Raw genomic sequence first — 23,192 nt, 5'->3', positions numbered from 1 at the left:
AAATCTCTCAAAATAAACAGAGTAAACCCAGTCCATGCCAAATAAATCCACTGATACTCAAATGGGTAGCTAAGATTAACTGACTACAACTTAAAAAAATTGTGCCCCATTTCCCTGTGTAAAATGCACCTACAGTTACAACAGATAGTAGGGAATTATCCGTACACTAATGATTCAGTTACCACATGATTCTCAACAAGTCCTGTTAACTGCTGTACTGCTCATCCAAGACAAACAGAAGTGAAGGCTGGGCTTGTCTCAGACAAGCAATATACAAGAATAAAGATTGCATGCAGTTAAACATTTAAGTTGAAAAGCAGAATAAAAGCAGGACAACTACTGTACAAAAATCTACTCAGAATTGTGCAGAAACACTAATAATCCATCTGAGCCTTCGGAGGAAAGAAACTGCAGTTGTAAGGACAGAGGGAATGAGAGCACGTAGAGAAAACAGGAGATACCAGCGCGAAACAATGTGCTGCCCAAGATAGTCCTTTCTTGTCCTCACAGAAGAACAACACTTCCCGAGGTTCAGAGTCAATAAGCACAAGAAGACGTGGATGGGGAAACAAACTAAGACTGAGAAAAGTTATGCATTGGCTGTCAAAGCAACAGAAGTATTTAGTTCAAGATTATCAAAAGTGGCTAGTGATTTTGGGTGTCTGGCTTGAGACACCGTCAGGGGGCCTGATTTGTGCAGGGCGTTTCTGAAAATCTGGCCCTATGATATGGCAGAGAGGAGTGGTTAAGGAGAGCCTATAGGCCCAGTTAGCCTCATCCCTGCTATACATGCAACAAATGGCAAGCCTGGAAGTGGAATTAAAGGAGAGAACTTGGCTCAGTTTAGGGCTGGCTTGCCATGAAGGAGAATGGAGCTCTGCCTCTCTGGCTGAAGGGAGCATTACCTGCAGAGATGTGTGGAGATGGGCCTGCTAGCCAGAGCAGCCACTGGGGAGGAGCAGTTAGACTCCAAGAACCAAGTGATGCACTAATAAAGGACTGTTTGGGAACCAAGCTCGAAAGAAACAGCAGAGGGCCTGCATGGGAGGATTGGTGGGCAGACCAATAGTGAGTTAGCTTTGCTTTTTGCTAAGTCCCTCCAACTGCTGCAGAAGGACATAGGACTGAAGGGACAATTAGCTGGTGGACACCAGCGACCTCGGTGGACACCAGAGACCAAGACTTCTTCTGGAAGGTCCACAAGGGGTTGCTGCTCCAGCCAGTCCACTACAGCCCCCTTCTATGATTTCTTCAGTTGGACATCCAAAAATTACAGCATCTGAAATCATCAGATACTTTTGAAAATCTTGATGTTGGAGCAAGTGTAGGTACTTTTCAGGCCACTGTGAGGTCAAACCAAGCCATTAATGAGTTCATACAAGCTATTCTACCAAAAAAAAATTCAATCAATATATTTCTCCTTTAGAAATACACCAGCAGCAACAAGCAAAACACGGATTTTATACCAGCTCGATTTCCATTGATTTTTAGGAGCCATTTATTGCACACATTCTCATTACCTCCTTACTAATGGAATATTAACAATTCCTTAGGGTCACCCTAGGGACACAGGAGCTGTACTGGGAGTGTGTTTTGCACACACATTCACCTGCTATATTAGGTACCAATATAATAATTGCAGACCCTGCACAGAAGGAAATAATCAGATAACCTTTCATTGCAGTAACATCATTTGCAGTGGTGCACATTTCCTCTCGGGCTCGGATTTCCAGGCCCCTTTCCGATATACACAGCTAAGTTTGATGCAATGCAATGAACTTTGACTTGTACTGAACCTTAATTTTTAATTAGTATTATCTTGCATTTTTTATTAAGAATTGGTCAGGCAAAAATGTTGGTATTACAGCTGTTCAAAAAAAATCTGTCAAGATATCTCTTCATGGATTTTTTTAAAGAAAAAGCCCATTTTCATCAATGTTTGGGCCAAACTGATTTTTTTTGTCTCTTGGTCTAAAATTTTCAGTTTCTGATCAAACAGGTTTTTTTTAAATCTAAAATTTTCACAGGGAAAAAATAATTTCCCAACCAGCTCTCGTTAGCATGAAAAGTTTCTTTAAACATGTTGTGAACTTAGTTATGACATCTGGAGCTGGTTGAACTATTCATTATGTGATGAATTTAGCCCTTTTTTCTGTTTTCAGGATGAAATTGATCCTGTTTCTTTTCTTTTTTTTTTTGCAAATGTATTTATTATTTACAAGTGTTCAGAGAATAGTTTGCATTTAGAGAATAGTTGCAATAGAGGAACAGAGAGGAAACATGGACTAACCAAAGACTATTCCGTCACCTTTATACATGTCTGAATATTTACGGGCTAGGGATTGTTTTCCTGCTTTATGGGGGAGATAGCTTCCCTACAGGAATGAAAATTACAGGGCGTGATTAGAGAAAATTCTTAGGCTTGTAACAAATTTGGTGACGGCTCATCCCTGGAGGAAATTGCCAATACTTGTTTGACTTACCTGGGTCATGCCAACAGAAAAGAGTGTCAGCTTCATTTATGTATTTCAGGGAGGTGGTTTAGCTATGCCTGCAGAAGAAGCTCTTATGCTGCATCCACAGGCGGAGGTTCTGCTGCTGTAGCTATACTGGCCAAGGCTCTGCAGACAAGCCATATGTCCCTCTCTCCCCAAAATCTCCTCCTGGGTATCCTGCTGCCACCTCAGATGTAATTCTCTGGCCCACATATTTGGCTGTGAGCGAGCACACAAAGCAACTCAGGACAGGGTGGCAAAGGTGGCTTCAAGCCTTTAGCCATCTTTATGCTCCCTAATCCTGGGTGAGCTATGTACCAGGTCAATTCCCCATTGTAAATCAGAACAACCCAAAGGCTGCTGTAATTTATACTGTCTGCCAGTGGCCCTCTACAGTGGGATTTTGACAGCCGAGGTTTGCCAGGGCACAGACATATACCACGTATGTTCCTTTTTGCCAGTCACATCCCATGCACTGGCACCCTGGGGACAGGGGAGTGGCATATGAGCTGTTCCACTGGCTCTGTCACTAGATGATCCCTTTACGCTAGATTATTCTTCCCATGGTAGGCTATGAAGGGCCGTGTAAAGTGCCCACAGCACAACCTAGGGATGGCTGCATCCTAAAACTGAGTTTATCATTTTCCTCCAAAGCCCTGCTCCTCTCTTGTTCTGTCATCCCTGGCAACATCAACCTTCCACTTCCCCCAAGCTCACAATCATGGTGCAATCTTTGACTCAGTTCTTTCCTTTTCGGATTCTGGCTCTTGTCAAACTTGTTGTTACTTTCTCTACAACGTCTCCCGAACATGCCCCTTCCTCACAATTCCTATTGCCCAAACACTTGCCCGTGCTCTAGTTACCTCCCATATTTCTTGCTGTAACTTCCTCCTTTCCAACATCACCACCTCCTACCTCTCCACATTTCAGCCCATTCAGTACAGCTCCAGCAAGATACCTTCTTTTCCCACTTCTTCAACCACCTTCTGGAATTCCCTCTCTTCTCTGTATAAATTCAAACTTCTCTTCAGTTTCCAAGTACTCCCTAATTCATACCTCATAGCCATGAACAATATAGGTCAAATAACCAAAGATTTCAATTGGTTCTGTTGCATATTGTCTTGTAAACCATGTAACCTACCTAAGGTAAAAGGTAGACAAAATAATTTCTTTCCTTCTCTACTCTACAATTTAGTCCAGCCCTCAGGACTAGATGACCTCTTGAGGTCCCTTCCAGCTCTGTTTCTATGATTCTACTTTCCTGCCCCTCTTGCTCAAACCTGACCGTTGATTAGAGCTGATCAGAAAATGGGTATTTCCCCCTCCCGTCTCCCCACCACCACCCAGAACATTTTAATGAAAATGTCAACTTTTCATCAACCCCCACCCCTAAATTTGGGTGTTTCGTTTTTGGCCAAAAAGTCAATTCTGTGCAGAAAGCCAATGCTTTTTGTGAGAACTTTCATTTAGTCAAAAAACAAATTTGCTTTAAAAACAAAGCAAAACCCCTACCAGTTTTCACGGATTTTTTTTTTTACCAACCTTATTGTGGATAGCTCTTCTCTCCTACTTGCTGCTTTGTACTGTTTTCCACATCAGACTGTACCCCTGGAACATTCTTCCATCAATTTATCTCTCTGCCCCAGCGGTTCTCAACCTGTGGGCCAATCAGCACAGAGCTGCACCCCATGTGACATCCCTCAGGGCCGTACGGGTAGTATTGGATGCAGCCTCCATAACACATTGTGGGCCACAATGGTAAATAGGTTGAGAACCACTGCTCTACCCTCACCTCCACTAAGAAGCTCCTGAATAATCATCTGTTCCATGCTGCTGTGACCAAACAATGCTGTGTTTATCTACATGGTGCTTCTTCATTTTAATATTGCTGTGTACTCAGCTGTACCCATTTGTGTCATTAGTCTACAAACCCCTTAGGCAGGCATTCCATTCTTTGTCTGCCCCCGGTTTTGTAAAGCAATGGGTACATCTAATGGCATTATGGACCTGAGAAACTCCCACTGACTTCAGTGGGCTTTGTATCAGACCCTGTAAGAACCATTAACAAAATAAAAAGTAAAATGAAAGATAAAGGCAAATAAAATCATTCTGAATAGCAGGCAAAGGGGGAGAAAAGTCAGAGGGCAAAAGTGGGGAATGAAATTATTCATGAGGGACAGTCACAACACCCAAGACTCTAGAAACAGTTTGCAAGAGTGGTGTGTGTGGATATACATATCCAATAAGCCTGCTTCTTTATCTTTTCATACTGCGTTTAAGCACGTTAATTAAAAGCTCCCAGTAACCTGGGACTTGGCATGTTCCTGTATCTTCCTTAGTCAGCATGCTAGAGTGCTGTGTGGTGTTTTGCTTGTCACACCATTGAACTGCAGGACAGTGAATAAGGAAGGATGAACCAATTCAGGTAAGTGAACGTGCTTCTTCACCTTCAAATCTTCACCCATTTGGAACTGAACTGAAACCAAACTGTTCCTGAGGTCATTCCAAGACACTTACTTCTGGCCTGCAGCTGAGACCAGAGGTGCCTGAAGTCTCATGAGAGCCTGCTCTTGTGAGATTTCCAGCCTTGTTTTATAGACTCAAGATGTTCAAGTGAGCACCAGAACCTTTGGATGCCTGGCCAAATTGATCCACTAAACTTTTAGAGGTGCCCCAACTCAAGGAGGAATTTCCAATAAGGACAGATAGAGGAAGGATGTGGTGGTGTGCACAGCTTTGGAGAGGATGAAGAGGGAAGGCAGCATGTACTGGGGAAGAGGGCACTGGACTAGGAATCAGATGTAGATTACTCCCAGATTTGCTGCTTGCTGTGTGTGACCCTGGGCAAATCACTTCTTTTCTCTGTGCCTGTTGGCCTACCTGCACTAGGGAAATGGAGCCATGTTTGAAAGCAATTTTTTTTAAACACAGCTTTCCCCTTCTCCCTGCACCCCAGTGAATTTTGAACATAGCTTGCTGAAGCTGGTCAAAACATGAAGCAGAAAGCACGTACCAGTCTGCTTTTAGAATTTGCTGTAGTGTATTCCGTGGCCTGGCGTGCTCCAGCCAGCTCACTGCGTTCACATTCAGCTTGTTTGAAAATGGCTTTCTCCCCACCATTTCCTAGTGCTGACATTGCCCCGGTGCCCTACAATTCTGAGCTTGCATATGCTACTGAATTAATGGATAACACTGGAGCTAGGCTCTATTGGCCGTCTACACTGGTGTCACAGCTCCCCGTTACTATAGAAACGGATCTGTGAAAGGCATGAATACAAAATAAAAATTAAGAATTGAAACCTGAAACGTCGCTTTGTTTTCTTGTCTCACTGTACTGTTCCTATGGCAACAGCTGAAAGCCTCATGGAGACAATTCCGGACTCTACTGTAAAACTAACTCCAATCCCCTTTGTCAGTTGCCCACAACTGAACAATCAGCAATATTTTTAGCAGATAGACGTAAAAGTAACAAAAGCAGTAAGTCAGCAGGAAAAGCCCCCAAGTGTGAAAAAAAATAAAGCCTCAGGGGAACAGCAAGCAATGTAAAAAACATAGTGCGGTCTGTCTTTGGTAAATTCTCTGGCTTGCTAAGGGCTGGCAGAAGAGAATTTCACACAGAGCAGACCAGCATTATGGCCATTTACTGGATGCTCCTGAAACAGGTTGCCCAGACAGACAAGAGAAGTTGCTTTACATACTTAATACATAGGTGCAGGTGAGTGCAGCAGAACAAGCACAGAGTGCTGTGGAGTTAAAGGGGTAGAATGCTTTTTTTGATTTAATAATATGGCATATTCTAGATTTCCCACATGCATGTGCTGGAGGTACAGCTGGCCCTTTTTAAGAATCTGATTCAAATCCAACAAAGATTAGAGTAACCAAAAGGGTTTTTTCTTCCTGACTCATAGGCAATGAAAGGTCCTTATTGAAAATGACTTTGTCTCTATTTCTTTGACTCTACCAGCTCGAGGCTAGCTCTGGTCTTACATAAATGAATAGACTGTGTTTGAGCCAAGCTGAAGGCAAAAAAGTCTGCAGCTTCCCCCACAGTCCAACCCCTCCCTACACTCTCCCCCCACCCGTTCCCACCAAAAATGGGACTGGCTGATGGGAATGTTTTTCCCCTGGTGGGCCTGCAATTGATCTGACATGGGGCTGACAACTTTACTGGCTTTCAGGACAAAAGCTACTGGATCTTGTAGCCTGAGGTGGCCCTATGCCAGAGAGATCCTAGTGGAAGAAGGGAGCTCAAGATCTCCAACAGTGGTAGAAGCACAGCAGACAGATGCCATCATGCCTGGAACAGGAAATGGAGGGGCCAAATGTGAAGGCCTGTGGGTAGCTCTAGCAGAAAAGTGATGTTCCTGGGGTGTTAGTTATTGCCTTGAAGCAGGACTCACTGGGTGAAATTCTATCACTTGTGTCATACCAGATAACCACAATATTTGCTTCTGACCCTAAAAATCTAGGAATCTATGAGCAAAGCAGTAGGAAAAACTGGCTTGATAGGAGAAGACCAACAACAGCAGCTGAAATGGAGGCTCGGGCAGAGATCACCTCCCAAAAACTGGTAGTGAAGCAAGTTCAAGGGGAAAGCTCTGTACAGAAACACTGCTGGGTTGTTAATCCCATCCCCTGATCCCCTTTTAAACTATGCTAAGATCTATAGGGAGCAGGCTAGTTTTGTGGAGGAGGAGGATCATGAATCAACCTGCTCAATCGTGGGCTCTCACTACCTCTTAAAATTAGGCCAGTTCTTTAAGAATTAAATATGGATTTTGATGCCTAGCTTTAGACACACAAGTGTAAAATTTTTGACCATAATCTTTGTTATATGAGAATCTAAAACAGGTTAATCACTGTTAAATAGAGCCTTATTATTGGTATTGCAATAGCACCTACAGGCACAACCAAGTAGGCCCAGGTGCCTAAATCCAGTTAGAGGCTCTGGGCCCTAATAACAGACTGCCCTTCCAGTGAAGATCTCTCAGTCTAAATAGATGAGACATACAAAGGGAAAGTTACCCCTATTTTAAAGATGGGGACCCAAGGCAGAGAGATTTGATAACTTACCCTCATGTAGCACTTCAGTGGCAGAGCCAGGAACATGACCCGCTGTCTTCCTGAATCCCACCCAGAGCCTTCACCACAAGACTGTCCTTGCTCTCTAATTAAATCTCTAGTAATCCTCATTTAAAAACTCTAAATTTCATTACACTGTGAGATGGTGTGAGGCATAGAACAAAAGAGATGGGAACAGAGCTGAAATAGATCTGATATGGTCCAATGACCAAGTTACTACTGTTGTCCTCCTCCACAGTGTAAATTGTCTGTTTAAAAAAAACAACAGGGAACATAACCTTGGTGCTGATAACATTCTCTGTATGGTACAGACAGAATCAAACAGTGCAGCGACTGAATCAATAATGAATTTGTTTTCATGCTTCCTGAGGTCTGAATTTATTGTTTCAAAACTACTAATTATGTCTATTCGCTGGCCTTTGCTTCCTACACTGCTGTCCATTCTGGTTAGCACTGAATGGTTTCACATTTTGGGGCATAAATATCCAGCTAGCTCGTCAGAGATCCAAAGGAGACCAACGCCAAAATACTACTAGGGGAAAAAAGCAAATCAGATCTCTGTTACTGTCTCCCTGTTACTGCACTCCCTGTTACTGACATGATATAGGAGAAAAGTGTGATCAAAATGAATATCATGCGAAGCATTTGGTATTGCTTCTAATAACCCCACTGTTATTCACCAACACAAAAATGACAAAATGTAAAAGTTATCAGTATATTTCTTTGGATTAAAAAAAGATGAGATTATTTATATGATTCTAAAAACACAGAGAGACTCAACCTTACAGCCACTCCCACATTTCATGCACATTAGATCATCTAGTCTGACCTCCTGTATGACATAGGCAATAGAATTTCATCCACTAACTCGTGTATGGACTCCAATAACTTGTTTGACTAATGTATACCTTCCAGAAAGGCACCCAGTCTTGATTTGAAAACTTCAAGAAATGGAGAATACATCACTTCCTTTCAGAGTTTGTTCCAGCGGCTAATCACCCTCACCGTGATTGTTCTGCCAGGGCATGCAACCTCAGATACAGTCTCAATTAGTTGTTGTCAAAGTCCAGCCTGAACTGGTTGGAAACTGAGCAACATTAGCTATGTCTAACCTAGAACCTTGGTAGAACTATTTCCACTTTCCTTCAGTCTATGCCTTCAGCATTTTTAACATAACCTCAGAGCCACATAGCACAGCTGTGGAAAGGAATGGCACTTGACCCAAAATTCCCTTCTTAAAGCAGGGGAACTACAGCCTATTATTCGCAATAACTGTAACATACTTTCATTGTGTAGGGATGGGGATCACAAAGGTCTGTGCAACTTAGGAGCTAATGGTGCTTGGAGATCAGTTGGGTCAAGTGTTGAAATAGAAAGAACTAAGGGACTACACATCATCCCCCAGGCTTACGATTGCAGATATTTACAGTTTAGAAACAGTGGCTGGAATTCTATACTGTGCCTCTCAGAAGTCCAATACAGAAAGGTGTCTTTAAGCTAGCTTTATGCTTCTCCAGAATTCTGTGCTATGGGGTTCACTCCATCACTTGGCATAAATTAGAGCATTAATTTATAGCAGCCTCTCAAGGAATGCCTGTGGGTTGCTCTGCAGCTTCGAACAACTCAGAATCCTGGCAGTGGCTTTCTTTCCATCTCCTGACCCACTCTCTTCCTCCCCCAGCCACCAGTAGGCCCCTGGTTATAGGTGTCCCTATGCAGTGCCTGTGCAGCAGGGATTCTTCCAGGTTGGATGCAAGTCTTAACTGGGTCGTAGCAGAAGGGCTAATCCCTCCCTTTATTTTCAAACACAAACTGTAAGTCCTTTGTTTGAACCAGAACGGAAGTTTCTGATACAAGCCACTCTCTGTTTTCTAAACACAATTGCCCCCACTGACTTTATCTCCAATATATATAAGGCCTTAAGCCAAGCAAAACAAAAGACAGGTCAGCACAGTGAGTCAGGTAAGAAACAGTGTTACACTGATGTAGGAAATCTGTCTATGTAAAACTAATAAATTCTGGATGAGCATAATTAAGCACTGGAACAATTTACCAAGGGGCTTGGTGGATTTTCCATCACACAATTTTTAAATCAAGATTACATGTTTTTCTAAAAGGTATTTTTTACTGCAAACAGGAATTATTTGGGGAAAGTTGTATGACCTCAGTGGTTGCTTTGGGCTTTGCAATCAATAAATCATAGAACCGTAGGGGACATCATATATCAGGGAAATCCAGACTCCTCCAAGCTTAGTGGATTTTGAACTAAAATATATGATATTTTTCTTTTCTCCTTAAGTGTACTTGGAGTCCATCCCCCTCAACGAGCCTTCCTGCTCTAAAATCCACTAGATATGGCTGATGCTATGAGAGGGCAGAGGAATTCTGGGCTGATGTACCAGTGAGGTGATATTCCATATTTCTTCAGTGTAACTTTCACATAAATATGAGCAATTGCATTGGCTTTCTCTACATTTTTCTCCAGGAGACAAGAAAGACAGGAATTGAAGAAAGTGAGGATCCACATACCCGGAGCACACACACTTTAGTAGTAATTTTAAGTGTTCTTCTGCACAAGCATCTACATTTTTTCATCTGATACATGTTTCCTGTTTAGCACAAAGGAGTCCTGTTTGTCATTAGAGATCACCTAGATTTGAGGCAGGGTCAGCCACAGACAATATATAATAGACAATAAACAGCTGCATCTAGATTTAAAAAGAAAGAGGAGAATTACAAACTAACAGCTTTACTCTTGCAAGAGACCATAGTAGGAGAAGTTTCCAGTAAGGCCAATACATTACCTCTGGTGCTTTGTTTAGAGTAATTCATGGGACTAAGGAATCACTTTAACTGGAGTTGCTGTTTGCTTGGTTTTACTATATTTGATGGAACTTGGCTATTTTTCCTGTGACCACATATGAACTGTAAAGAAAAAAGCTGCATCAGCTAAAGTCTCTCTCTCAAGACCTTTCCCATTACTCTGAAAGGTGAAATGTCAAGAGGATTATGAAACGTGAGCCATCGGGAACATGTGTACGTAATCTCCTCCACCGAGTCTCCTTATCAGGGTAATACTCAAGGACTTTGTTCTTTGTTTTCCGTAGCAGATCCAGTAATTATCACTGTATAAACAGCCTGAAGTGAAGTTGATATAGAAATCCAAGAGCCCACCCTTTTTATTATTGATCCTTTCTATACAACCTACTGTTGTTCTTATTTGTACTGGTAACTGTGACTTCATATCATGTATAAAAGGAAGGAAGGTCTTGTGGTCAAGACACTGGACTTGGACTCGGGCCATCTAGGTTTATTTCCCAGTTCTGTTTCTTACTGTCTATCTCTTCCTATATATGTGCACGATGGGACCTTGACCTCAGTTGGCACCACTAGCTACTACTGTAATACAAATAATAACAATATTTACTTTGCTGATACTGTGCAGGGGCGGCTCCAGGCACCAGCGCTCCAAGCACATGCCTGTGGTGGCAAGACGCAGGAGGGGCAGCCTGACAGTCACTATGAGGGCAGAGTCAGGCTGCCTTCATCAACGTGCCTGCGGGAGCTCCTCTGGTCCCGTGGCTTCGGTAACAATTCGGCGGTGGGGACGCCAAAGGCACCAGATCAGCAGACCTCCCACAAGCATGCCGTCGAATCCACATTACCAACGGACCTCCTGCAGGTGTGCTGCCAAAAGCCACCTGCCTGCCGTGTTTGGGGTGGCAAAATACACAGAGCCGCCCCTGTACTGTGCACTAGATGTGTGCGTCTGAATAGGGGGCAGATTAATCTGACTATATGAAATGAAATAAACATATTATAAAACGGATGTTCTTAACTCCATCTCCTTGACCTTTGCTGAGCTAAAGCATTTACAGAGATAGGGCCTGATCCACAGCCCATCAAAGTTAATGGGAATCTTTTCTTTTCTTCAGAGGGCTTTAGGTCAGGCTCACGGTGCAGCAAACTAGTGCCTGTGTTTCAGAGACAAAGTTATATGGGAATAACTCTTGTCAGTCAGTGATGTGAGAAAAACTCACACTCCTGACTGACGTAGGTGTGCTGACAAAACCCCCAGGGTAGACAGTTATATCAACGGAAGAGTGCTTTCACCAATGTAGCTAACATTGTTCAGGGGCTGGGTGTTCCTGCACCAACAGAAAAAGCCCTTATATTGGTGAAGGCCACATCTATGCCCCAGGACTATGCCAGTATTGCTGTGGCTTCACTGCTGTTGGTACCTTAGCTAGCTCAATTAAAGCTAGCTCGGGTAAGTCTACCCATAATGCAATCACATCTTCCAATTGCAGTGCAGGCATACCCTAAGTAGTGCAGCCAGCATTTGTGGGATTTGGCCTTTCCTTCAGTAAGATTTCTGCCAGAATATGGACTTTCCCATGACTTTAGTGATCCCCAATAATATCCTGTTTTGTTGTTTAAAAGTACTGGCAATGCAGTTTTTACAAAGGGTTGTGTTGTTGTTTTTTTAATGGAAGAATGTTTGACAATATAGTGTAGCCATTCACTGCAACTGGAGAGTCTTAATATAAGTTCCCTAAGGCTCCCAATCATAGCACAATACTATTGCAATTAGCAGAGTGTTTAAGATTATTTATCTCCACTCAACTAAATCTATGAGAAAATTCATTCAGTTAGTACAATTATGCAATTGTCCTTTGCAACTCAAACAGTAAAAAGGTTTATGGGAGACATTTGGAAAAAACGGTCAGTAAAAGCAAAGACAATCAGACAGTTTGGGCATGAGAAACAAGAAATCAAACAAGCACACACAGAAAAGCCCCTTTAGATTTATAGACATCAGAGAACAAAGTTGACAAAGAAAGCCTGTGTAAAGTGAGAAACGACATCACTTCACAGACTAAAGAGAAATCTGTAGACTTGGATCCAATCTCTTATAAAAGGGAAAAGAAAATGGCGGCAGGGGGTGTGAGGGTGATACTCCTCACTTTCAGTGATGTAAATCAGGAGCAACTGTACAGTAGTCATTTATTTCAACAGACTCAGACTAGAGTAAAACTGGTTTAAGTGAAAGGGGACTCAGACCCAGAGGAATGGGTATAGAACCTGGCAGCTTGAGCTATCCATTAGACTTATGGATAGGGATGGTAACACTGACCTTAGAAAACACTAAAAGATAGTGACAATTTTTCACAGGAAAGAGCAGAGCGACTCTGAGACATTTACTGTCCCACAAAAAAACCCTCATCTGAAGAGGTCTGTGTTTAATAAATGATAAGAAAGATAAAGTCTTAGAGTTGTTTATGTTTACTTGATCTATAAATGTTGATGGAAGATTCTATTTCAGCCACTCAGAGGATCCTGATTAATATGTTTTTCAGCTTCATTTCAGTGGCTATAAATTCAGGGATGACTCAGGATTGAAATACACAGCAACCACAGCTGCTGAAAATAGACCACTATAATGTAGTATATACTACAGTGTATAACCACTGCAAGCTGCTCTCCACTCCATCTCTCTGAAGTTCCCACAGGTAGGTCACGACTCATATATTTTGATACATAAGCTTGTTGTGACTGTACATTGTTGTGTACAGAGCAATGGTGTGAAGTGGGCCAGAAAACTATATATTTAAGCGTAATCCTAGACAGCAGCGCAGCCCAAATACCAGTTTGTGCACTGCCCTGCTCCTTGGGGTAGGAAGGAGAAAATTGTTTCTGTGTGAAAATTGGGGTTCCAGTCTTTTAGATGCTGTACAGCACTGATTTTGCCTACAAATAGTTCTTAAGAGAGCAGCTTCTAAAATCAGGTCAGAAAAGGAAGAGGGAAACGGTATGATGATAATCAGAATGATGTGATTTTATTCCTTTCAAACTCTCAAAGTCTAAAAATAAATGCTGCAAAGCAATGAAAAGATGGAATTTTAAGTTTCCCAATGGCATATAGCATCAATTTTTAGCCCTAATAAAAGGTTCAGACACCTGCTATTAAATGACCACAAAATACCTGACATTAAAATGGTCACTGCTTCTTCAGCCCCGCAATGGTATTTTTGTCTGGTTCCAGGACGTAGCAAGCTCTATCTTATGCCCCAAGAAAGGGGCAGTGCATTGTTTCATGGCCTCTGGAGCAGTTAGGAAGCAGAATGTGACTATCCTAGCAGGTGCCGTGAAGAGGCAGATCCCAGACTTCACTCATTCCCTGTGCACAGAGCATCTGAGTGGGAGGTAAGCTGAAAGATATAATAGTTGGGCGGTGCCCACTAAAGCAGCAACTTGAGGAAAAATGGGAAAGGACATAGACATCCACAGGTGGTAGCCATAAGGCAGGAGGAAGTCAGGGCAGGGCTAAGAAAGTGAAAACAGTGGTCACACTGTAGCTATGTGAATCGTAGAAGCAGTCGGGGAGTTAGGATTGCTTTATAGGGGGAAGGAGAGAAAAGACACAAGCCAGGTAAATTTAAAATCCCATCTCTTGGCTTAAAAAGCTACAGTTCCAATGGTGAAAGATATTAGCCCTTCTTGGTTCACTAAAGTAATCCCATAATGCATCATTTTATGATATTACAGCTACCAGAAATTTCACAGGCTGCAAAGAGACTTCTGCTTTTCATGATCTCACATAGTGATGAATTTTATTATAAAGAGTTATATTCAGCAAACCAGGAAATGTCAGAGTGCACCAAGTTGGGGGAGGGGATAAAAACGGTGTTTTTTTAAAAGGTCAGTTAATACTTTTTTAGGTGCTGAATTAAATCTCACACACAAAGTAGGATAATTCAACCGAGATCTCTGGGATTAACCGCATAGATTTGCAACTCGCTCTGAAAACCATGTGATGTCCAAGTAACTTTTATTTCAAAAGACAAGAGTTTATCTGCCTCAGCAGTAAAAGCAGCCATAGCAGCAGCAGCAGGAGGCAGCTAGTTTCCCCCCATCTCTCATTTGACAATCACCATCTTCCCTGTCATTGGGAAAGAAACAAAGAAATTTCTTAGCTGATGCAAGCAAAATTAAAAGGTGCAATGTCAGCTAGCCAGTTCAGCAGCACATGACAGCCTGCAGTGGGACAAATGCCAGTTACATGAGGGGAGAATGGTTCCGTGATTTGGATGTGGCCAGTATAGCTTTGATTGTTTTTCGTACTAGCTGCAGCAGGCGTTTACATTCTCACACAGCTCCAGACTCTGGATTTCTGGATATAAGGCCTTTGACTTCAATTGGCTTTGGATCACTTTATTGTAGCATGAATTTAGTGCTGATGCAAGGTGCCAGATTGACGGTCCTGGGGACAGAAGTCTTCTGTTTATCTGCACAATACCAGATTCTGGCTCCTGCTCTCACTTCTTTGTGCAGCTCCAATGGTTCAAAGGGGCTCAAAAGCAGCCCTCAGTGGGCAGCTTAGAATTCCCCAAGTATGGATGAATCTTTGCCTAGCATAGAGCTCCTATAGCTGGTTCTATGCTCCCCTCTGTCCTGGTCCCTGTGTTGGGGGCACATGGTAGAGAGTATGGCCAGAATGTGCTGCACTCTGGTGATCCCCACCAAGCCCATTACAAGCTGGCATAGTTTAAAGGGCTCATGAGACGGTTTATAACTTCCGCTGGGGGCAATGTCAGGAGTTAAAAGAGCACCGATCCCCTCCACTCAGTGTCGCGGATACAGGGAGTTGTTCTGCAGAACTGTGATAAGCTCAAAAACCTACTGTTTCTTTGTTGCTTACAGGCGGAAACTACTGAAGTTCCCCATGGCAGCCTCTCATCACTGTCTGTGTCTACTGTCCCCAACTACTGCTGTCGATTCCTTTCTTCTATAGTGTTTCCATGACTATAAACTATAATTACTGTGCATTGAGAGAGATTTGTATGAGTAACATGTAGGATTAAATGACATGGTGTGGTTATACTCTGGGCTAGGTTAATGAATACCTGATTTTCCTGGTGAGACTGTTGAAAAAGAGCATCCTGACTGGCAAATCATATTTAACTGGAGAAAAACAAATATATTTTTCTTGTTGCTCCCAGTCTCTCCACTTCTAGTTGCTTAGCATTGCTCCTGGTTCATGTTACTCTGAGCAGTGACTCAGCAGGGTTGCCAAACAAATGTTGAACAGAGCTCCAAAAAAATCCAGTTGAAAAATAGCAGGCATTGATGGGACACACAGACATGTTACTGTGATAGCTAATCAAACTCCTCGGAGCAATCGGCTACACTCATTAGATGCCAGCATCAGGAATTGGCCTCTGGCTTTGTCAGCAAAGCCTTGGAAATTGCCACAGAGGTTGAAACCGGATCTTCCCAAAGAACCCTAGTTAGCTAGATTGTACAGACAGAGGTGTTACTGGTGACGCCATACTGTTCAGTTTTACCTTCAGAGCATGTCTGTGTCCTGCAAACCTTTAATTACTTTCCAAATAAAAATGAATATGCATCCAAACAACTGCAACTACAGGCCAGTTAGTTTGACATCTGTAGTATGCAAGGTCTTGGAAAAATATTTGAAGGAGAAAGTAGTTAAGGACATTGAGGTCAGCAGTAATTGGGACAAAATACAACATGGTTTTACAAAAGGTAGATCATGCCAAACCAACGTGATCTCCTTCTTTGAGAAGGTAACAGATTTTTTAGACAAAGGAAATGCAGTGGATCTAATTTACCTCGATTTCAGTAAGGCATTCGATACGGTTCCACATGGAGAATTATTAGCTAAATTGGAAAAGATGGGGATCAGTATGAAAATTGAAAGGGTGGATAAGGAACTGGTTAAAGGGGAGACTACAACGAATCATACTGAAAGATGAACTGTCAGGCTGGAGGGAGGTTACTACTGGAGTTCCTCAGGGATCAGTTTTGGGGCCTGTGAGGAGGCGCCCTGGCTCCCTGCCGCGCCTGAGAGGGACGAGCCCCGACACCGCCGGCTTCCACGTGGTACCAGAAGTGGGGAGCACCGCCCAGGATGTGGGCGCGGACTCTTAATGCCGGTGAACGGGGGGCTGCGGGAGAGGGAGCCCCCTCTCCCGAGATGGACATGTCCCAACTCATCGCCCTTCTGACCGAGAACCAGGATCGGCAGCAAGCGGCTCAGTCCCGGCGGCAAGAGGAGCAGCAGGCCGCCCAGCTCCAGCAGCAGCAGCAGCAGCTCGTCGAGCAGCTGGGGACTCAACAGCGCCAGTTGATCCAGGACCTGGTTAAGCAGCAGCAGGAGTTCCAGCTGAAATGCCTCCAGCACCTTGCAGCAGAGCGGGCCCCCCGAGAGGGGGCCCAGTCGGGAGGCACCGATGGGGGCCCGAGCCCCCGCCCACCGATTCGACTGACCAAGATGGGCCTCGGCGATGACCCCGAGGCCTTCCTGGTCACCTTTGAGCAGGTGGCGACCGTCACGGGGTGCAACCCTGACCAATGGGCCTCCATCTTGGCCCCATACCTGACAGGAACGGCTCAGGCAGTCTATCGAGGCCTGTCTGCCGAGGCTGCCCAGGACTATAGTTAGGTGAAATCCGCTATCCTGGATGCCCTCGATGTGAGCCCGGAGACTTTCCGACAGCGGTTCAGGGGCCTGACGTACCCCGCCGGGGCCCGGCCTCGCATGGTGGCCCAGGAGCTCCAGGAGACCTGCCAGCGGTGGTTGCAGCCCGAACATCGAACGTCGGAAGAGCTGGCAGAGCAGGTGATCCTTGAACAGTTCACCCACATCCTTCCATCGCAAGGAAGAGCCTGGGTCCTCCGTCATCGTCCGGCAACACTGGGCGCCGCTGTCACCTTGATGGAGGACTTCCTAGCGGCGGAAGCCCCGGTGGGCCCAACTGGCTGAACAACCCCATCGGGGCTGGAACGCCCCAACCCCGAGAAGAAGGCGACGCCCACTCGGGCTGCAGCCCCACCTGCGAGGCCGGCCCAAGCCCCAACTCCCGCTCCCCGGAAGATGCCCTGGAACCCTGCTCGGGACTCCCCCAGGATTCGGCCCCGATCTGGACGAACCGACTTGGGGCCTTGTTTCTCTTGCAGCAAGTCAGGACATCTCCAGAGAGACTGCCCCCACATGGAGTGCACCTTTGGCCAAGTCTGCTCCAGGGAGGCTCGGGCCCATCGCCGACAGCCCGCCAAGATTACAGCACCCGTGGTGGTTGAGGGGTACCCTACCGTGGCCTTCTCGACTCCGGCTGCGAACAGATGTTAATCTGCGACCACTAAGGTCCCCAGGCAGATGCACGCCTGGGCGAAATTCACCTGCAGTGCATCCACGGCGACATACGGCCTTACCCCAGTGCCTGGGCCCAACTGACAATAGACGGGGTGACCCGACGGCTGGTAGTAGGCCTCGCACCCAGGCTGGCATATCCAGTGATCCTGGGCCAGGACTGGCCCGAGTTTCCGGCCGTCCTGCGCCAACATACCAGAGGCGGCCTGGGTCCCGTACCGGCCTTGGAAGGAGAGACCCCAGAAGGGAAGGAAGATGAGCGGGAGGCCCCCGAAACAGAGGAGGATGAGCAGGACCCTCCCGAGCACCCCGTCGAGATAACGGATGGGGACGATGCTTCCCCGGGGGAGGCAAGGGGTCCCTCGGGCCCCGCAGACTTCTGCCGGGACCAAAGAGCTGACCCCATCCTCAGCGGGGCATATGAGCAGCTCGCTGCCGTGGATGGGACTATCCTCGATCCGGGTCGAGCAGCCCGGTGGCTGCACTTTGAGTTGTGGCAGGACCGCTTGTATCGGGTCGAGAGGGACCCGCACACCAGGGAGCCCCGAACTCAACTCCTCGTGCCCCGATGTCATCGATGGGCGGTCATGAAACTGGCCCATGATGTCCCGGCTGCCAGACATCTGGGTACCGAAAAGACCCTGGCCCGAATATTGGGACGCTTCTATTGGCCAGGGATACACTATTGTACCTCGTGCCCAGATTGCCAGTTGATCGCTCCGGCAAGGACGCCCAAGGCACCGCTGGTCCCAATGCCACTAATCGAAACCCCTTTCGAGCGTGTGGCCATGGATCTGGTGGGGCCCCTCCCTAAGAGTGTTGCGGGGTTCCAGTACATCCTAGTGATGCTGGACTATGCCACCCGGTTCCCCGAAGCGATCCCGCTCCGTAACATCACCGCCTGCACCATCGCAGGCGAACTGGTCAAGGTCTTCGCCCACGTCGGCTTGCCCCGGGAGATCCTCACGGATCAGGGGACCAACTTCACCTCGCGGCTGTTGGAGCAGGTGTGCAAGCTCCTAGGAATCAAGCAGCTGCGGACATCGGTATATCATCCCCAAACCGACGGGTTGGTAGAGAGGTTCAATCAAACCCTGAAAGACATGTTACGAAAATTTCCCCCGGAGGACCTCCGCCGGTGGGACCAGCTACTCCAGCCTTTGCTCTTGGCGGTGCGAGAGGTCCCCCAGTCCTCAACCAAGTTCTCATCTTTCGAACTATTGTATGGCCACCGGCCCCGGGGCCTCTTGGACCTGATGAGGGAAACCTGGGAGCAAACTCCATCATCCGCCCAGGGTCTCCTACAATATGTGATCCAGCTCCAGGAGTTGCTCAAACAGGCTGGGACCCTGGCGCAGGCAAACTTGAAAGCCGCCCAAGAAACGCAGGCCCAGACGTGTAACCGGGATGCGCACACCCATGACTTCCAACCTGGAGACTCATAGACTCATAGACTCTAGGACTGGAAGGGACCTCGAGAGGTCATCGAGTCCAGTCCCCTGCCCTCATGGCAGGACCAAATACTGTCTAGACCATCCCTAATAGACATTTATCTAACCTACTCTTAAATATCTCCAGAGATGGAGATTCCACAACTTCCCTAGGCAATCTATTCCAGTGTTTAACTACCCTGACAGTTAGGAACTTTTTCCTAATGTCCAACCTAAATCTCCCTTGCTGCAGTTTAAGCCCATTGCTTCTTGTTCTATCATTGGAGGCTAAGGTGAATAAGTTTCCTCCCTCCTCCTGATGACACCCTTTTAGATACCTGAAAACTGCTATCATGTCCCCTCTCAGTCTTCTCTTTTCCAAACTAAACAAACCCAATTCCTTCAGCCTTCCTTCATAGGTCATGTTCTCAAGACCTTTAATCATTCTTGTTGCTCTTCTCTGGACCCTCTCCAATTTCTCCACATCTTTCTTGAAATGCGGTGCCCAGAACTGGACACAATACTCCAGTTGAGGCCTAACCAGCGCAGAGTAAAGCGGAGAATGACTTTTCGTGTCTTGTTTACAACACACCTGTTAATGCATCCCAGAATCATGTTTGCTTTTTTTGCAACAGTATCACACTGTTGACTCATATTAAGCTTGTGGTCTACTATGACCCCTAGATCTCTCTCTGCCATACTCCTTCCTAGACAGTCTCTTCCCATTCTGTATGTGTGAAACTGATTGTTCCTTCCTAGGTGGAGCACTTTGCATTTATCTTATTGAACTTCATCCTGTTTACCTCAGACCATTTCTCCAATTTGTCCAGATCATTTTGAATTTTGACCCTGTCCTCCAAAGCAGTTGCAATCCCTCCCAGTTTGGTATCGTCCGCAAACTTAATAAGCGTACTTTCTATGCCAACATCTAAATCATTGATGAAGATATTGAACAGAACCGGTCCCAAAACAGACCCCTGCGGAACCCCACTTGTTATACCTTTCCAGCACGATTGGGAGCCATTAACAACTACTCTCTGAGTACGGTTATCCAGCCAGTTACGCACCCACCTTATAGTAGCCCCATCTAAATTGTACTTTCCTAATTTATCTATAAGAATATCATGCGAGACTGTATCAAATGCCTTACTAAAGTCTAGGTATATCACATCCACCGCTTCTCCCTTATCCACAAGGCTCGTTATCCTATCAAAGAACGCTATCAGATTAGTTTGACACGATTTGTTCTTTACAAATCCATGCTGGCTATTCCCTATCACCTTACCACCTTCCAAGTGTTTGCAGATGATTTCTTTGATTACCTGCTCCATTATCTTCCCTGGCACAGAAGTTAAACTAACTGGTCTGTAGTTTCCTGGGTTGTTTTTATTTCCCTTTTTATAGATGGGCACGATATTTGCCCCCTTCCAGTCTTCTGGAATCTCCCCTGTCTCCCATGATTTCCCAAAGATAATAGCTAGAGGCTCAGATACCTCTTCTATTAACTTCTTGAGTATTCTAGGATGCATTTCATCAGGCCCTGGTGACTTGCAGGCATCTAACTTTTCTAAGTGATTTTTTACTTGCTCTTTTTTTATTTTATCTTCTAAACCTACCCTCTTCCCGTAAGCATTCACTATACTAGACACTCCTTCAGACTTCTCAGTGAAGACCGAAACAAAGAAGTCATTAAGCATCTCTGCCATTTCCAAGTCTCCCGTTACTGTTTCCCCCTCCTCATTCAGCAGTGGGCCTACCCTGTCCTTAGTCTTCCTCTTGCTTCTAATGTATTGACAAAAAGTCTTCTTGTTTCCCTTTATTCCCATAGCTAGTTTGAGTTCATTCTGTGCCTTTGCTTTTCTAATCTTGCCTCTGCATTCCTGTGTTATTTGCCTATATTCATCCTTCGTGATCTGACCTAGTTTCCATTTTTTATATGATGCCTTTTTATTTTGTAGGTCACGCAAGATCTCAAGGGTAAGCCAAGGTGGTCTTTTGCCACATTTTCTATCTTTCCTAACCATCGGAATAGCTTGCTTTTGGGCCCTTAATAGTGTCCCTTTGAAAAACTGCCAACTTTCCTCAGTTGTTTTTCCCCTCAGTCTTAATTCCCATGGGACCTTACCTATCAGCTCTCTGAGCTTACCAAAATCCGCCTTCCTGAAATCCATTGTCTCTATTCTACTGTACTCCCTTCTACCCTTCCTTAGGATTGCAAATTCTATGATTTCATGATCACTTTCACCCAAGCTTCCTTCTACTTTCAAATTCTCAACAAGTTCCTCCCTATTTGTTAAAATCAAGTCTAGAACAGCTTCCCCCTAGTAGCTTTTTCAACTTTCTGAAATAAAAAGTTGCCTGCTATGCAGTCCAGGAACTTATTGGATAGTCTGTGCCCCGTGGTGTTATTTTCCCAACATATATCTGGATAGTTGAAGTCCCCCATCACCACCAAATCTTGGGCTTTGGATGATTTTGTTAGTTGTTTGAAAAAAGCCTCATCCACCTCTTCCACCTGATTAGGTGGCCTGTAGTAGACTACCGGCACGACATCACCTGTGTTTTTTACCCCTTTTAGCCTAACCCAGAGACTCTCCACACTTCCGTCTCCTATGTCCATCTCCACCTCAGTCCAAGTGTGTACATTTTTAATATATAAGGCAACACCTCCTCCCTTTTTCCCCTGTCTATCCTTCCTGAGCAAACTATACCCATCCACACCAACATTCCAGTCGTGTGTATTATCCCACCAAGTTTCAGTAATGCCAATAATGTCATAGTTGTATTTATTTATTAGCACTTCCAGTTCCTCCTGCTTATTACCCATACTTCTTGCATTTGTATATAGGCATCTAAGATACTGGTTTGATCTTGCCTCCCAGCTTTGCCCTGACCCTCCTTCCTCTCTGCCATTATAGCCCGTGCTCCCTCCTGTTTCCAACCCATCTCCCAGGTCTTGTTCCCCACTTACCTGTGGGCTTTGCTCACCTGTCCCCGTCGAACCTAGTTTAAAGCCCTCCTTACTAGGTTAGCCAGTCTGTGCGCAAATAAGGCCTTTCCCCGCTTCGAAAGGTGAACGCCATCTGTTCCTAGCAGTCCTTCCTCAAATAGCATCCCGTGGTCGAGGAAGCCAAAGCCCTCCTGGCGACACCATCTTCGCAGCCAGGCATTCACTTCCACGATGCATCTGTCTCTGCCCGGACTCCTACCTTCAACAGGAAGAATCGAAGAGAATACCACCTGCGCTCCAAACTCCTTAACCCGTACTCCCAGAGCCCTGTAGTCACTCTTGATCTGCTCAGTGTCACACCTCGCAGTATCATTTGTGCCCACATGGATGAGTAGCATGGGGTAGTAGTCAGAAGGCCGGATAATCCTCGACAATGCCTCTGTAACATCTCGGATACGGGCCCCTGGCAGGCAGCATACCTCCCGGGATGAACGGTCAGGGCGACAGATGGGTGTCTCCGTCCCCCTCAGCAGAGAGTCTCCAACCACCACTACCCTATGTTTCTTACGAGTGGTGGCAGCAGACCTCCCAGCCTTAGGGGTACGAGGCTTCACCTCCTTAACTGTTGGGGGTGATTCCTTCTCTCCTGTATCAAGAAGAGCATAACGGTTATCTTTTACCACAGCAGGAGGGTTCGCAGCAGTGGTGGAGCACTGCCTGCTGCTAGAAGTAACCAGCTGGCTGTGTCCACCCTGAGCCCTCTTCCTCTACTGGTGTGTCAGACACAACCTGAGGCATCTCCTCCTCCACTGGTGTGTCGGTAGTCCTGTCAACTGGGACAGCTACGTCAGCTGTCTCCACATGGATACTGTCCAGGAATTGCTCATGGATATGGATGTTCCTCAGCCTAGCCACCTCCTCCTGTAGCTCTCCCACCTGCTGCCTGAGAGATTCCACCAGTAGGCACCTTTCACATTGGATGCCACCCCCAGCCTGGATATCAGTAAGTGGAAATTGCAAATTACAGTCTTTGCAAGTCCACACCAGAATCTGGGTAA

The sequence above is a fragment of the Gopherus evgoodei genome, chromosome 4, assembly GCF_007399415.2.
Source record: "Gopherus evgoodei ecotype Sinaloan lineage chromosome 4, rGopEvg1_v1.p, whole genome shotgun sequence".
In the NCBI taxonomy this organism is placed as follows: Eukaryota; Metazoa; Chordata; order Testudines; family Testudinidae; genus Gopherus; species Gopherus evgoodei.
The sequence above is the reverse complement of the archived record's forward strand: the minus strand, read 5'-3'. Positions refer to the sequence as shown.